Below are 18307 nucleotides of genomic sequence, written 5' to 3'. Positions count from 1 at the left end.
ACGAATGTATTAAAAGACACATGCCTGTGCTGGAATTTGGCACACTCTACTCAACTACAACCATTCATTAAGATTGGCACATACAACAACAGTCTTAATGAATCGACCACAGAGTTTTTAGCAAAAATGCTTTAGAATTGTAATTTTATGAGGCATACCAATATTTGTCAAAACAGTAGCCTCTTTAAGGAATTGACCGACAATGCTTTCTATCAGAATGTAATATACAATGCTGTGGCACTCTGAAATGGAGCCTGTCAGATTATTCATGCTCCCCACAAAAAGAGCAGCATGAAGCAGAGACCTACTCTGTTATTGCAGACATGGAAGTTTTTACAGCACTCTGAAATGCTACGGATGTCTAGTCACATAGGTATGACCCAGTCAGCTTTTCCTGCACCCTGCTCAGCAAAACTGAGAGGTGGTGGATGACCAAGCAGCATAAATCAGTTGATAGATTCCCTTGAATTCATCCTCTTTGCCTAAATAAACTTACAATTTATTTTGTTTGCATGTAGTTTTTACCCTTTTTTTTGAAAATTCTGCCTCTTTGCACAAGGATCAAAATGTGTGGTCATATATTGGCATATTCATGACACCATTTGCTTTTAGGAAACTTTAACTCCTTGAAGCTCCCTTCATTTTTTCTCCATACACAAGTTAGTATATTGGTGGATCAATAGAAAGTTCAGAACATGTCAAGTTGAGCAGCGTTCACAGCAAAAAAGAGAGGGTGCTTGCTAAGAGCAGCTTATACCCAGTGTGCATGTACAACCAGGTGAGAGAGGAGGACAGTGCAAATCCAAATCACTTAATTGGGCAGTCCGGCGGCGTTACAAGCTACAATTCCAACTGCACTGGGTGAATATGTGCAGTTACACAGTGCAGTGAGAGGTGATGTGCTACAGGAAAGAAGTGACACTGTACATGGTAGGGTGATTAAAAATTGAGTGTGTCTGTGAGTGTTCAGACCCAAATATATCTGTTTAAAAGAGTCTGGTGTAGGCCAGATAACTAGAACTGTGGTTTTGCAGTTCCACGGTTAAAATCTCTGTATTATCCACTTTTTTGCCTTTTTTCCATAAAAAAATACAGTTTGAGTGTGTCGCTGACTGTTCAGACACAAATATATCTGTGTAAAAGATTCTGGTGTATTCCAGAGACCTAGAACTGTGGTTTTCCTCTTCCACGGTTCAAATCTGGGTGTAATCCACCTTTTTGCATAAAAAAAAAAGTTTGAGTGTCTCGCTGACTGTTCAGACATAAATATATCTGTTTAAAAGATTCTGGTGTAGGCCAGAGAACTAGAACTGTGGTTTTTCTCTTCCACGGTTCAAATCTGGGTGTAATCCACCTTTTTGCATAAAAAAAAACAGTTTCAGTGTCTCGCTGACTGTTCAGACATAAATATATCTGTTTAAAAGATTCTGGTGTAGGCCAGAGAACTAGAACTGTGGTTTTTCTCTTCCACGGTTCAAATCTGGGTGTAATCCACCTTTTTGCATAAAAAAAACAGTTTGAGTGTCTCGCTGACTGTTCAGACACAAATATATCTGTTTAAAAGATTCTGGTGTAGGCCAGAGAACTAGAACTGTGGTTTTCCTCTTCCACGGTTCAAATCTGGGTGTAATCCACCTTTTTGTATAAAAAAAACAGTTTCAGTGTCTCGCTGACTGTTCAGACACAAATATATCTGTTTAAAAGATTCTGGTGTAGGCAAGAGAACTAGAACTGTGGTTTTCCTCTTCCACGGTTCCAATCTGGGTGTAATCCACCTTTTTGCATAAAAAAAAACAGTTTCAGTGTCTCGGTGACTGTTCAGACACAAATATGTCTGTTTAAAAGATTCTGGTGTAGGCCAGAGAACTAGAACTGTGGTTTTCCTCTTCCACGGTTCAAATCTGGGTGTAATCCACCTTTTTGTACAAAAAAAAAACAGTTTCAGTGTCTCGCTGACTGTTCAGACACAAATATATCTGTTTAAAAGATTCTGGTGTAGGTCAGAGAACTAGAACTGTGGTTTCCCTCTTCCACGGTTCAAATCTTGGTGTAATCCACCTTTTTGCATAAAAAAAACTGTTTCAGTGTCTCGCTGACTGTTCAGACACAAATATATCTGTTTAAAAGATTCTGGTGTAGGCCATAGAACTAGAACTGTGGTTTTCCTCTTCCACGGTTCAAATCTTTGTGTAATCCACATTTTTGCATAAAAAAAAACAGTTTCAGTGTCTCGCTGACTGTTCAGACACAAATATATCTGTTTAAAAGATTCTGGTGTAGGCCATAGAACTAGAACTGTGGTTTTCCTCTTCCACGAATCAAATCTGGGTGTAATCCACCTTTTTGCACAGAAAAAAACAGTTTCAGTGTCTCGCTGACTGTTCAGACACAAATATATCTGTTTAAAAGATTCTGGTGTAGGTCAGAGAACTAGAACTGTGGTTTCCCTCTTCCACGGTTCAAATCTTGGTGTAATCCACCTTTTTGCATAAAAAAAACAGTTTCAGTGTCTCGCTGACTGTTCAGACACAAATATATCTGTTTAAAAGATTCTGGTGTAGGCCATAGAACTAGAACTGTGGTTTTCCTCTTCCACGGTTCAAATCTGGGTGTAATCCACAATTTTGCATAAAAAAAAACAGTTTCAGTGTCTCGCTGACTGTTCAGACACAAATATATCTGTTTAAAAGATTCTGGTGTAGGCCATAGAACTAGAACTGTGGTTTTCCTCTTCCACGATTCAAATCTGGGTGTAATCCACCTTTTTGCACAGAAAAAAACAGTTTCAGTGTCTCGCTGACTGTTCAGACACAAATATATCTGTTTAAAAGATTCTGGTGTAGGCCATAGAACTAGAACTGTGGTTTTTCTCTTCCACGGTTCAAATCTGGGTGTGATCCACCTTTTTGCATAAAAAAAAACAGTTTCAGTGTCACGCTGACTGTTCAGACCGCTATTTTACTTCATTTACAATGGGCAAGGCGCGTGGTAAGGGACGTGGAACTGGATGTTCTGGTGATGGTGCATGCAGAGAACGGGGCAGTGGCCAAGATGAAAATGTGCCACAACCAACAGCCACATCTTCTTGCTTCCAGTTCTTGACCAAATTACTAGGGAAGCACACAACAGCACCACTATTGCGAACTGATCAATGTGAACTGGTTATTAATTGGATAGCAGATAATACTTCCAGTCACCAGGGCACCACCACCTCCAGTCTGTCTTACACACGGTCAAGTGTTAGTAGCCATGAGTCTCGACTGCATACTCCTCCTCTCCCTGATGCTCCTTCCTACCACCATGCTGAGTGTCGTCAGACAGCAATAGATCCCACAGTTGGACAATCGGAAGAGCTGTTCACTGATCCATTTCCATATTTGGGCCCCTTGCCTGCTCCGCTTGAAGTCGTGGAAGAGGACATCCCATGTAGCGATGGCCAAATATTTGAACAGCCACGGCCACAGGAAGGCAACGCTGGCAAGTTGTCACAAGAGGTGGACGATGACGAGACACAATTGCCACGAAGTGAGGAGGAGGACCGTGGTGCGGAAGTGAAAGAGGAGGAGGTGGTGGATGATCTAGTAACTGACCCAACATGGCAGGAGGACACGCAGAGCAAGGCCAGCAGCACACAGGGGGAGGGAGGCAGAGTACCCCAACAGGCATGAAGAAGCAGTGTGGTGGCCGCAGACAGAAGGCGGGCAACCGTTCCCCTTAACACCAACACGAGGGACATTGCCAGTACAACCAGTAGGTCTTCCAGAGTCTGGAATTTTTTTAAAGACTCTGATGATAACACCAAAAAGGCCATTTGTACCACCTGCCAGGCCATCAGGGGTGACAAAACTACCAGCCTGACCACCACCAGCATGATCAGGCACATGGCAGCAAAGCACCCAACTTTGTGGGGCGAACCCCAGGGTCCAAGACCAGTGTCAGCGGGTATCACCACTGCTTCTTCTGCTGTTATGTGTGCAAGGCAATCCCCTGTCCATACTGCATGCAAAGATGCCCCCTCCTCTCAGTCTTCACTTGTTATGGCAGTTTCTCAAGAAACAGCATCAACATCCACGTCCCACCGCAGCGTTAAATTGTCCATATCCCAGACCTTTGAACGAATGCACAAATTCGCAGCCAACGCCCCACAGGCCACAGTCCTAAATTCGCACATTTCACGACTACTTGCGTTGGGAATGCTGCCTTTTAGGCTGGTGGAGACGGAATCCTTCCGCAACCTTATGGCGGTGGCCGTCCCTCAGTACTCGGTCCCCAGCTGACACTATTTTGTCCGGTGTGCCATCCCCACACTACACAAGCACGTGTCCCAAAACATCTGCCGTGCCCTCAACAACGCAGCTACTGGGAGAGTCCACCTGACAACGGACACGTGGACAAGTGCTTGTGGCCAGGGACGGTACATCTCCCTGACGACACACTGGGTAAACATAGTGGAAGCCGGGACCCAGTCGGACCTTGGGACGGAGTACATCCTCCCCACACCGAGGATTGTGGGCCCTATGTCAGTCAGAGCTGCCCCCACAGTGTAAAGCTCCTGCGCATCATCCTCCTCCTCCTCATGTTCAGCCTCCATCTCAGATATCACCACATCAGTCACAAGCTGGAAGCACTGCAGTACTGCCTCAGCCAAGTGGCAACAGGCTGTGCTGAAACTCATAAGCTTAGGTGATAAACCTCACACTGCTTGTGAGTTGTGGACAGCTGTGAAAGAGCAGGCAGATCTCTGGCTGAGACCGCTGAACCTACATCCAGGCATGGTCGTGTGTGACAATAGCCGTAATCTGGTGGCCGCTCTGAGGCGAGGCGAGATCACACACGTACCATGCCTGGCTTACATGCTTAACCTCGTGGTTCAGCACTTTCTTAATCGTACCCCGAGTTGCCAGATCTGCTTGTCAAAGTACGCCGCCTGTCAGCTCATTTTCAGAAGTCGGCTACAGCTTCCGCCACCCTTGCTGTGTTGCAGCAGCGTTTGCAGCTTCCGGCACACCGACTGGTGTGTTATGTCCCCACACATTGGAGCTCTACCCTCCACATGTTGCAAAGGATTTGTGAGCAGAAGAGAGCAGTTGTGGCGTACCAGCTGCAACAAGGCCTTCGATATTCAGGTCAGACTCCACACATAAGACCTCAGGAGTGGACCTGGATGTCTGACATATGTAACATCCTGACAAACTTTGAGGAGTCCACCAAGACGGTGAGTGGCGATGACGCCATCATTAGCGTCAGCATCCCACTTGTCTGTCTTTTGCAACGCTCTCTGGAGAGAATTAAAGAGGAGGCATTGCAGCCAGAGTATGATGAGATGGATCAAGAAACCGTAGCGGGCGATTACACATAGCCCAGCCTCATCTCATCCCAATGTGCATTGGGGGACAATGAGGGAGAGGAGGAGGAGGAGGAAGAACAGGAGCTGGTATCATGCACTGTAGACGGTAGTACCTGTACAACTGTCATACCGTTGGTTCAGCGTGGGTGGCCTGAGGACAGGGAGGAGGAGGAAGAGGAGGAGAGCATGGTCAGTCGTCATCTTGATGAGGACACGGAAGTCTTGCCCATTACCAGTCTGGCACGCATAGCTGACTTTATGTTACGCTTCGTTAACAGTGACCCTCGCGTTGTCAAAATGTTGGGTGACAGTCATTACTGGTTGGTGATACTTTTAGACCTCCACTACAAGGAGAACTTTCACTCTCTTATTCCTGAGGTGGAGAGATCTACAAAAATGTGGCAGTACCACTAGAAGGCCCTTGCTGCAGAACTGTTAAAAAAATTCGCATCTGAACACGTTAGCGGCAGAGGTCACAGTTCGTTGCCCAACCAAGGTGTACAGGCAAGAGAGATGCAACTCTAATCCAGCAGAGGCAGGGGAACACTGTCAAGGTTCTGGGACAGTTTTCTGAGACCCACCCAGCTTACAGGCCCTGAGGCGCGGGATACTCTCACAAGGAGTGGAAAGTTTCAAAAGATGGTGAGCGAGTACCTTGCCAAGTGTACCAGCGTCCTCCGTGATTCCTCTGTGCCTTTTAATTATTGGGTATCCAAGCTGGACACCTGGAATGAACTCACTCTGTACGCCTTGGAGGTCCTGGCCTGCCCTGCCGCTAGCGTGTTATCGGAGCGTGTTTTTAGTCCCACTGGGGGAATTATAACTGATAAGCGCACTCGCCTATCAACTGACAATGCTGACAAGCTGACCCTTATCAAAATGAACAAGGGCTGGACTGGGCCAGACTTCTCCTCATCACCAAATGACAGCAGAGTAACCTAAAGTCAAATCCACTGCGTTATTTTGGGAGGTGTATTCCCATGCGCCGCTTCACACCCACACATGGGTATACGCTTCCTCATTTTGGCTGTTTTTTGCTCTTCTCCTTATTCTCAGCCTCCACCACCACTATATAACCAGGGTGACCATGGTCCATGTTGCCAGCATTGCAAGTTCCTCCATCCTAATTTTTGGCAGCTTTTGCTTGAAAGGTAAAGGCAAAGACTATGGGAGACCCACTCCCCAATAATGGGAATAATGTTTTGAATATGCTGTACTGCATGGCTCTTGTAAGGGGCATTGCAAGTGCCTCCGTCCTAATTTTTGGCAGCTTTTGCTTGGAAGGCATAGGCAAAGACTATGGGAGACCCACTCCCCAATTATGGGAATAATGTTTTTAATATGCTGTACTGCATGGCTCTTGTAAGAGGGATTAAAATCGTCTTGTTAAGCTACTGTGACCTCCACGTCTCTTCCAAGGGTCATTGATATTGTCTTTTTATTCCACTGCGACCTCCACCACTCTTCCAAGGGTCATTAATATTGTCTTTTTATTCCACTGCGACCTCCACCACTCTTCCAAGGGGCATTGATATTGTCTTTTTATTCCACTGGTACCTGCATGTCTCTTCCAAACGGCATTAAAACCATCTTGTTATACCACTCTGAACTCCATGTCTCTTCCAAGGGGCATTAAAACCATCTTCTTAAGCTACTGTGACCGCCACGTCTCTTCCAAGGGACATTAAAACTGTCTTGTTAAACCACTCTGAACTCCACGTCTCTTCCAAGGGGCATTAAAATCGTCTTGTTAAGCTTCTGTGACCTCCACGTCTCTTCCAAGGGGCATTGATATTGTCTTTTTATTCCACTGCGACCTCCACCACTCTTCCAAGAGTCATTGATATTGTATTTTTATTCCACTGGGACCTCCACGTCTCTTCCAAGGGGCATTAAAACCATCTTGTTAAACCACTCTGAACTCCATGTCTCTTCCAAGGGGCATAAAAACCATCTTGTTAAACCACTCTGAACTCCACGTCTCTTCCAAGGGGCATTAAAACCATCTTGTTAAGCTACTGTGACCTCCACGTCTTTTCCAAGGGGCATTAAAACCGTCTTGTTAAACCACTCTGAACGCCATGTCTCTTCCAAGGGGCATTAAAACCGTCTTGTTAAACCACTCTGAACTCCACGTCTCTTCCAAGGGGCGTTAAAATCGTCTTGTTAAGCTACTGTGACCTCCATGTCTCTTCCAAGGGGCATTGATATTGTCTTTTTATTCCACTGCGACCTCCACCACTCTTCCAAAGGGCATTGATATTGTCTTTTTTTTCCACTGTAACCTCCACCACTCTTCCAAGGGGCATTGATATTGTCTTTTTATTCCACTGGGACCTCCACCACTTTTCCAAGGGCCATTGATATTGTCTTTTTATTCCACTGGGACCTACACGTCTCTTCCAAGGGGCATTAAAACCGTCTAGTTAAACCACTCTGAACACCACGTCTCTTCCAAGGGGCATTAAAAGCGTCTTGTTAAGCTACTGTGACCTCCACGTCTCTTCCAAGGGGCATTAAAACTGTCTTGTTAAGCCACTCTGAACTCCACGTCTCTTCCAAGGGGCATTGAAATGTTGTTTTTAATTACCTCTAACCTCCACGACTCTCCCAACGGGCATTGCATTTCCTCCTAATTTTAGTCAGCTTTTGCTTTTCAATGCATAGGCGAACACTAAGGGAGACCCACTCCCCAATAATGGGTAGAAGGTTTTTAGTACGCTGTAATCCACGTCTGTTTCAAGGGGCATTGCAGTTCCTCATAATTTTTGGAAAGCTTTCCATTCACTGCTTAGGCCAACAGTGTACAGGAGACCAAGTTGCTATAAATGGAAAAAACGGTTTAGTTAAGGCCCTCTGACCTCCATGTCACTTCCAAGGGGCATTGGAGTGCCTCGAAATTTTTGGTAGGCATTTCACTCACTGTATGCCCTATAACTGTGTAGCTGAACCGCTCCTTTTGGTACAGAAACATATCCTACAAGACATGTGTGGTTGACTGGCCTGATATTGATGTGAATGGTCCCTGTTCCTCCTGCTCTTTCTCCTTTGCCACCACCTCATCCATCATTCATCACCTGAAGCATTGTTTTAACAGGAGTCATAGAACTGGGATAGTAGCAGGAAAACATCCAGCTATCCTCGAAGGAGGTAGGATATGCACCAAAACGCTGACCACCTTAGGCCTAGCCGCTACTACATACATGCGCTTGCATTCCAAGGAACAGAAAGCTAAGGAGATGGATGGCCTCATGATCATGAATAATTTACTCATTGTGTAGGAGGCCGACCACTGCTGCTGTCTACCTTCTGAACTTTGTGTTGAAGCCTGATTGACCCAGGACCCGCAATCCTCTATGTCTGGAGGACGTGTTGCATCCCAGTGTCCAGCTGTGTCCCGGCTTCCACAATATTAACCCAGTGTAAAGGAATCAGTGAGATGGACCATCCCTGGCCATATTCACTTGTCCACGTGTTTGTGGTTATGCTGTCCTTCCCACTAAATGCACTGGGGAGGGCACAGGTAATGTTTTGGTATGCGCGCTTGTGTATAAGGCGCAACCGGGACAAATAGGGGCGGCTGGTGACCGTTTATGGACACCCGGCCGCCCCCAGGCGGCTGTGGACCGTGTGTGGGCACCCGGCCGTGGGGCGGCTGGGGACCGAGTATGGATACCAGGCCGCCGACGCAGCCATGACGTGGTGGCCAGATTCCGCCTCCACGTGCCTAAAGGCCCAATTTCAAGTGCAAGCAAGCAAGCAGTATGGTATTGCAGCCTAGGGGTGGGTGGGTTGCAGGCTGCATACTTGCACTTGCATTGCAAGGAATGGGGGAGGTGCAATTGAACACTGCCCTGAGACAAGGACTTGAACGGGGATAGTTGCAAGTCTGAATCTTCTGATACGGCAATGATCACTTCTGATGGACACACTTATAGGCAGTGACCTGGGTGTCAGAGATGCTTCCAGGCGTCTTCCCCATGCTGTTCCCATGTCTTTTTAGCACTGTATGCATGTGCCACACAGCACATGGCCAGATAAGGTTGTAAAATGTTAAAATGACATTTCACGGTGAATGCATTTGTCACGGTTGAAAGCAATACAAAAGTGCAAAAACGCATAAAAAATGCTACTTTTGAACATAGCCCAAGGTGTGGAGGAGTATTATTGTTTTTGGCTATTTATTTTACCTTATACACAAGTCTTTACCGTGGAAAGGATGCTCCTTAACATATTTCACAGGAAAACAGTTTCAGTTTAGTTTTTGAACGTTATATTGTGAGCCCGTAAAAATGGCTTAATACCTCTGACCACGTTGTTGACAGCAGTGACCTGGGGGTCAGAAATGGTTCCTGGAGCGATCTCCATGCTGTCCCCATGTCATTTGAGCACTGTCACTATCGTTTTGGGCACTTTTTAGGCTTTCTACAGACTTCCAGGGGTGCGGCCGCAAAAATGCTCGGGTCTCCCATAGACTAACATTGGGCTCGTTGCTTGGGTCGAGCACCCGAGTATCACAGTGAGCTCGGCCTGAGCTTCGCGCACCCAAGCATTTTAGTGCTCGCTCAACACTAGTGATTACTTAAGAAACATTGATTTTTGATAAATTTTTAAAATTGCAAATGTTTTTTATTTTTTAAACTGTGTGCAATATGACATGATCACAATTGTTGGAATATCTCTATAGGGATAGTTCTAATTTTAAAAAAAATGTTAGAATGTTTTTTAGTTATATGTGTGATGATTGCCTAGAAAAAAACATGAATGCAAGGAATATAGAAACAAATTTTGAAGAAGGAATCTCATGAAAGATACTAGATTCAGACAACATTGCTGACCGCTTTCGCACCTTGTTACCAAGACATGCATCAATTTTCCATCTTATCGCTTAGTGAATATGAAAGAAGGAGAAAGGAAAACATAAATGTGTTTCATGGGATAATGTGGAGAGGTTAATTAATACGACACAGATGATAGAAACACAAACGCTGATCTGGGACCTTCTGCAAGACAAATAAACTGCAACATGGCAAAAAATAAAGAAATATTATGTAGAAGCCATATAAAGCAAACATAAAATAGGCTTAAAAATATATTGTTTACCGTAACACAATAAGTAATGGGAAAGCTTTCATAACCTTAAAAATAACATTATAAAGTCAAAGTGCTTAAACTAAATAAGCAACATTCACCCAAAATTCATTTGACAGCATTTTATTCAATAAAAGTAACTTTATTTTAAGTCTTGTTTTAAATTTATGACCAAATAACATATATTTACAACCAACTGGTGAGATTTTGGCTGTAAGTAAGGAACATGCAAAAGTCAAGCTACGGGAACAATATTGGGGATTTTGAAAGTGATGTCATGCACAATAAATCTGATATTGGACATTACTGTTGTAAAAATAAGCATAAAGCTGTAACTGCTGCATTTAAAAATAGAAGATTTAAATAAAAATGAAAGACCAAATGCTTAGCAGCCAAATTTCAACATAAATAGACTTGAGTTATTCTATTTTCTTATCAGATATGAAAATGAGCTATATATCTATGAAAGTTGGTAAATTAATGACAAGTTTAATTTTTTCAATATGCACCACCATTTTCCCAGAAACATTTTAGATAAAATGCATGGTAAATTGGAATTTTCTCCATCAACAAACAGTTACATTTAAAATTATTCAACCCCCACTGAAACTTAGGTTTATTAGCAAAATTTATAAACTTTCTACTGTTTGCAATAAACACAATTTTAATAGCTTTAAACAACTGATATATCAGGCGGTTTCTCCAAATTTACCACAAAATTACACTTCTGGTGACTACTGCATTCTTAGAATTATTCAACCCCTTCAAAACAAGCGTTTTAAGTACTTCGTTGAATACTTTTGTCTGTTATGACCTGCTGCAAATGTGATGCATAGCTTAATACTGGTTTCTGGCAGTGTTCTTAAGGAATCTTAGTCCATTCCTCATGAACAAAGATCACCAGATCTCTAATATTCTTGGGTTGTCAAGTGGAGTGGTCTAAATAATTTAATAAGATCATTCATTGCCTTGCAACACCAAGAAAAGGCATGAAAAAAATAGCTAACGCATTGAATGCTCCTAGAAATACCTTTTGAAGCATAGTTCCCAAGTTCAGAGTTATATGAACATTAGTTCTACCAACTGGATGTGGCAGAAAGAGGAAACTGTCATTGACTGACACCAGATTCATATGGAAAGTGATCAAAAACCCCTGGAAAAGACTTGCAGTAAGATTTAGTGGAAGTAGGTACTGGAGTTTCAGTTTGAACATTAATTTTTATTCTAAATCCCTATGTAGTGCCATAATTTAAACGATTTTCTAATATACAGTACAGACCAAAAGTTTGGACACACTTTCTCATTTAAAGATTTTTCTATATTTTTCCTGTATTTTCATGACTATGAAAATTGTACATTCACACTGAAGGCATCAAAACTATGAATTAACACATGTGGAATTATATACTTAACAACAAAGTATGAAACAACTGAAAATATGTCTTATATTCTAGGTTCTTCAAAGTAGCCACCTTTTGCTTTGATGACTGCTTGGCATTCTCTTGATGAGCTACAAGAGATAGTCACTGGAAATGGTCTTCCAACAATCTTGAAGGAGTTCCCAGAGATGCTTAGCACTTGTTGGCCCTTTAGCCTTCACTCTGCGGTCCAGCTCACCCCAAACCATCTCAATTGGGTTCAGGTCTGGTGACTCTCCTTCTTGGTCAAATAGCCCTTACACAGCCTGGAGGTGTGTTTGGGGTCATTGTTCTGTTGAAAAATAAATGATGGTCCAACTAAACACAAACCGGATGGAATAGCATGCCAATGCTGTGGTAGCCATGCTGGTTCAGTATGCCTTCAATTTTGAATAAATCCCCAGCAAAGCACCCCCACAGCATCACACCTCCTCCTTCATGCTTCACGGTGGGAACTAGGCATGTAGAGTCCACCCATTCACCTTTTCTGCATCACACAAAGACACGGTGGTTGGAACCAAAGATCTCAAATTTGGACTCATCAGACTAAAGCACAGATTTTCACTGGTCTAATGTCCATTCCTTGTGTTCTTTAGCCCAAACAAGTCTCTTCTGCTTGTTGCCTGTCCTTAGCAGTGGTTTCCTAGCAGCTATTTTACCATGAAGGTTTGCTGCACAAAGTCTCCTCTTAACAGTTGTTGTAGAGATGTGTCTGCTGCTAGAACTCTGTGTGGCATTGACCTGGTCTCTAATCTGAGCTGCTGTTAACCTGCGATTTCTGAGGCTGGTGACAGAAGCAGAGGTGACTCTTGGTCTTCCTTTCCTGGGGCGGTCCTCATGTGAGCCAGTTTATTTGTAGCGCTTGATGGTTTGTGCAACTGCACTTGAGGACACTTTCAAAGTTTGCCCAATTTTTCGTACTGATTGACCTTCATTTCTTAAAGTAATGATGGGCACTCGTTTTTCTTTACTTAGCTGCTTTTTTCTTGCCATAATACAAATTCTAACAGTCTATTCAGTAGGACTACCAGCTGTGTATCCACCAGACTTCTGCACAACACAACTGATGGTCCCAACCCCATTTATAAGGCAAGAAATCCCACTTATTAAACCTGACAGGGCACACCTGTGAAGTAAAAAACATTTCCGCTGACTACCTCCTGAAGCTCATCAAGAGAATGCCAAGAGTGTGCAAAGCAGTCATCAAAGCAAAAGGTGGCTGGTTCCTTCAGACGCGCTGAAGGAACCAGTGAGAGAGACTGGGGTGAGAGACCCATAAGGCAAGAAGGGTGGCTGCCGGTGAACGAGTGTGGGATTCAGCGCAGCGGTCCCTCGGGTGTCACGGCTATGGAAGAGGACCGGGACTTGGATACGACATTAAATAAATGTACAAGACCCTCCTACCCACGACGTGGTAAACCACCCCGATTGACAGGACAAAGAGAGGATAGAAACGAGTTGTGACGGAGAGATCACGTCAGCAAAAGCCGACAAGTGTCATCACTTCAACTGCTCCCTCACAATATCAGGAACAATCGGGTTTAGGGTATCAGGTTGGGAGGGGGACGGGTGAGGTGGAACAAGCCAAACGGGATCTAATTGACTTTGTCAGAAAAAAAGACTTAAAGGCCTAGCGGGAATAACCGGAGACCCCCGCTAGGGCCATTTGCAGAACGGATGGACTTCAGTGATTAATCCAAAATTTGGGCTAGATACAGTATTTTAGAAAGGATTTTATTGCTATTGTTATTGCTGTTGTGATGTATTGTGTGTTATTGCTATTGTGATATTGTTCTCATTACTAATCCCTGTTGCAATCCCTGTCAGCTTTGTTTAATATATATACATATATAAATTGTTATTTATAGCTATTTGACTGCCCTCATTTTGTGACTCTGTGTGTTTCATTCTGACATCTGCATTACATATATTAGAAAATAGTTAAAAAACTATGGCACTAAATAGATAGGATAGAATGAAAATTATTTTGCCTTCAGACCACCACTTTGAGGAGAATACTAAACGATGAAGTTCTTCATGCCCAATCTACAAGACCCACAACTCTACTCACCCAAAAGCACAATAAAAATCAGCTCCAATATGCTCAAAACTATATATATAAACCACAGAAGGGATACTGTTCTGTAGGGTGATTAAACAAAACTGGAACTTATAGGGCCCATGAGTCAGCAGTATGTCTGGAAAGAGGAGAATTAAGCATACGCTGAATAGTATACCCTGCCAACACTGAAGTTTTTGGATTGGCATGGTGATGTTCTGGGGGTGCTATTCTTGCTGTGGCATTGAAAACCTACAGCAAGTGGAGAGCAAAATAAATTCAATCAAGTTCAAGAAATCCTAGCAGAAAAAATCAGATCTTCAGTGAGGAAATTGAAGGTTGGGTGTGTTTGGACCATCCAAAAGGACAATGATCCCAGGCATAGATCAGAATCCCCAAAGTATTGATTTCAGAAACATTCCTGGAAGATTCTAGAGTAGCTCTCATAGAACTCCATAGATAATCTTTGGTAGGATATGAAGTAGGCAGTTGCAGCACGCAAACTCAAGAATATAATTGAACTGAAGGCCATTTCTAATGAGGAATTCTCAAGGAAGATGCCTGAAGCTATGCATATCAGCTAAAGGGCTTGAAGGTATGAAGAAATTGAATAATTCAGAGACTGCAGAAGTTATTACAGTTGAATTTTGTCAGTTTGAGCTGAATTTTATTGAAACCACTTTTGAATAGATTTTGCTTCATTGGTTTATTGCAAAAAAACAGAACACTGTAAATTTTGCTAATAAACCTAATTTGCAATGGGGGTTGAATAATTTTTATTGCAATTTTATAATGGATATTAATAAGGTTTTACTTAATTATTGGGTTCAGACCATTGTTAATTCTACTGACTGTTAAAATGTGTATTTCCTCCCTTTACACTACGCAATGCCTTTATATATAGTGGGGAAAAAAGTATTTAGTCAGCCACCAATTGAGCAAGTTCTCCCACTTAAAAAGATGAGAGAGGCCTGTAATTGACATCATAGGTAGACCTCAGCTATGAGAGACAAAATGAGAAAACAAATCCTAAAAATCACATTGTCTGATTTGGAAAGAATTTTTTTTAAAATTTTGGTGGAAAATAAGTATTTGGTCAATTACAAAAGTTCATCTCAATACTCTGTTATAAATCCTTTGTTGGCAATGACAGAGGTCAAATGTTTTCTGTAAGTCTTCACAAGGTTGTCACACACTGTTGCTGGTATGTTGGTCCATTCCTCCATGCAGATCTCCTCTAGAGTAGTGTTGAGCCACCCCCGTAGTGTTCGAGTTCGGTTCGGTTCGTCGAACACCCGTGTGTTCGCCGAACTGTTCGTCGAACTGTTCGTCGAACACCTTCGAACACCGTTAAAACCAATGGCAGGCAAACAAAAACACATAGAAACACATAGAAAACACCTTCAAAGGTGTCCAAAAGCTGACAAACTGCTCAGAAGACACAACTAACACATGGAAAAGTGACAAGTACATATAGTCATGCGAAAAGAAAAGAGGTGGAGGAGTAAAAGGAGGGGGAGACACAGATATAGGCATGTCATGCCCTTCTAAAATCCAAAAAGTGAGAAGCCGAGACGGCCAGTCCGCTCCTGCCCGTGCCACCTCCGTGTCGCCGGGTTTGTGCCAGAGCCGCGGTGAACCCTGACGGCCAGCCCCCCTCTCCCAATACTGGTGCCTGTCCGCTGGTGGGTCGAGAGAGCCCCCCTGTGGTGGAGGCAGCTCTAAGCTTTTTAATTTAAATTGTCCCTCTAATTTGAATGAATACACTTTAAATCCATTTACAAGGATCTATTGGAGGGCAAGTCTCATGCCAGCAGCCGCGTAATTCCAGCTCCAGTAGCGTCCACTAAAGCTGCTGCAGTTAAAAAGCTTTTATAAGGATCGAGCTCGGCTGTCCACCGCAAGGCATCCTAGTGCCAGTCCCAGCCCCTATGCCTTGGGGTGCCTCCTGATGCTCTTCACTAAGTATCCCGTGGTCCCGAAGCATTTCCTTTGAAAAAATTAAGTGTCCAAACTACAGGTGGTGTAGCTTGCTTAACAGCCGGGATAATCCGCTGACTAGCAGACACTGCTACTAGGCACAAAGTATTTCCTGGGCTAGATGCAGTTAAAAATTTGTAAGTAGATACTCTCGTTGGATGCTGAGAAAGCATTCCATAGAGTCTCCTGGCACGCCATATATGATTCTCTTAAAAAGCTTGGGGTAGGGGTCTAGGGGACCCTTTTATAGCCAAAATCACGGCCCTGTATCACAATACGTCACCTAGGCTGAAGATAAATGGAACTGTAGCACCGAGGGCTCGGTTGCTACAGACGTATTGCACATCACCCAGAGGTGTGATATCTCACTCTCAGATAAGGATGGAGTGTGGATCAGGACCCGACACCTGCATGCATTACACCACATTGCCGTGGGGCAGGGCGACCAATATGCCCCTGAGATGGGCACGACAGTCCCTGTCCCTGGCTGGAGTGGGGGGAGGGAACACTGAGGAAGGGGAACCCTGTAGTGCAGGAGCAGGGAGGAAGCAGTTCCTGGGTGCATTGAGAAGGGAGTATAAAAGGTGGGCACCATCTTAGTTCAGTGCAGAGAAGTCTGAGCAGAAGTGGCAGGGAGCAGGGGCTCTGCATGAGCTCTGATCCGGAGGCGGGCCTAGTAACAGAGGCCCAGGCCTGCAAGAGGGAGAAGGAAGGAAGAGGAGCGGAGAAGGCTCCAGGAATGAGGAATGAAGGGATCCCAGGGGTGCGGACGGGCGAGTCGCCACCGCACGCCCGAATCCACCTGCGTGGAGGGGTCAGGCCAAAGGGGGAGACCGGTCCCCGAACTAGTGGAGGCAGGAAACGACCCTCAGCTAGAAACCGGAGGCTCTGACATTTTATGTGGCGCAGCCCCTTGCTCCACCCGCTAGGAAGGCACCACATAGGGTCAGGGAAACTGGCGCCAAGTTTACCAAGAGGAGGCCCGAGGCAGCCGGACAGAAGTGTTGGTAAGAAAGGCCAGACAAAGGACACACAAAGGGGGTCCTGTGAAGCGCTCCAAAGTTATCTGGGAGTTGTCTGAGCCCCTCACCTGGTGAGCACAGTACGACGTGGGCAGCCGTTACCTGCAGACGTGGTCTGGATAATAAGAACTGTGAGTAAAGGCCCTGAACTGCATCACTGACTCCGTGTCATTACTGCTGCTGCCCTGCACCATCACCCCCATCCTCCGCATACACTGCCCTGAGGCTATACTCCTCCCGTGGGGAGTTATGCTACGCTCTGCTGCACCCACAACACCAGCCTTAGCGGTCTGCCCTGTAGCGGCGGTTCACTCTGACCGCAATCCACGGGTGGCGTAGTCGGACATTTAAACATCAAAACCACATAAATAGTTCCGCCACTGGTTTGACCGCCCTGAGCCACGGAACCGGATCGCCGCCACGAAGACTACAACCACCAGCATCCACCAAAAAGGGTCCGGCTCCGGGTGTCCCAAGGCCCAGGGGGTGCGTCAGAACATTTTCATCACCTTTCACAATCACCAATGGGACAAGGCAGGGATGTCCTCTGTCCCCTCTCTTATACATCCTAGTGACGGAGCACCTGCTCTCATCAATTCGCCATAACCCCAATATTAGGTGGATTGAGGTGGGAGGCACAGAGTACAAGTGCTCTCTATTTGCTGATGATGTCCTAGTATATATCACTCAATCACATATATCCATCCCTGCTGTTATGGCTGAAATAGATCACTTTGTTACATGGTAAAATTTTAAAATCAATGCAGCGAAGTCTGAGGCCCTCGATGTCTCCCTCCCTAAATCCATATAGGATTCCATCCAGTCCAACTTTCCCTTTGCCTGGCCCTCACAGGGTATCAAATACTTAGGAATTCCTATTCATAGAGACCTCTCCCATCTATGTTATCTTAATTTTGGGCCCTTTATTGAACAATTCCATACAGACCACGGTTGGCAAGTTGGAACTGTGAGATTCACTACGTGCACCACTGGTATTTTGTGGAAAAGCACATGTAAGATTCTGCAACAGTCTCTGCTGATACTCCTGCATGCGTGCATCCCTTTCTATGGCAGGAATAATTTCTGCAAATTTACTTTTGTACCGGGGATCTAACAGTGTGGCAACCCAGTAGTCAGGATTATTTCTAATTCTCACAATTCGAGGGTCATGTTGCAGGTAGTGCAGCAAGAAGGCACTCATGTGTGTTGCGCATCCAGGAGCACCAAGTCCCTGTTGTGTTGGTGGCGAGGTAACAATCATGCTTCCTTCCTCTGTCCTCTCCCCCCAACCTCGCACAACAGAAATGTGATCAAGGTCTCCCTCATCTGATGAGTCTTCCATCAGTTCGTCCTCCACTTCTTCCTGGGCTCCTGCACCTTCCTCACTAGT

This window comes from Phyllobates terribilis, unplaced genomic scaffold (genome assembly GCF_046119375.1).
Source record: "Phyllobates terribilis strain yellow unplaced genomic scaffold, ASM4611937v1 Scaffold_3__8_contigs__length_932513732, whole genome shotgun sequence".
NCBI classification, from domain to species: domain Eukaryota; kingdom Metazoa; phylum Chordata; class Amphibia; order Anura; family Dendrobatidae; genus Phyllobates; species Phyllobates terribilis.
Note: the sequence above shows the minus strand (reverse complement) of the source record.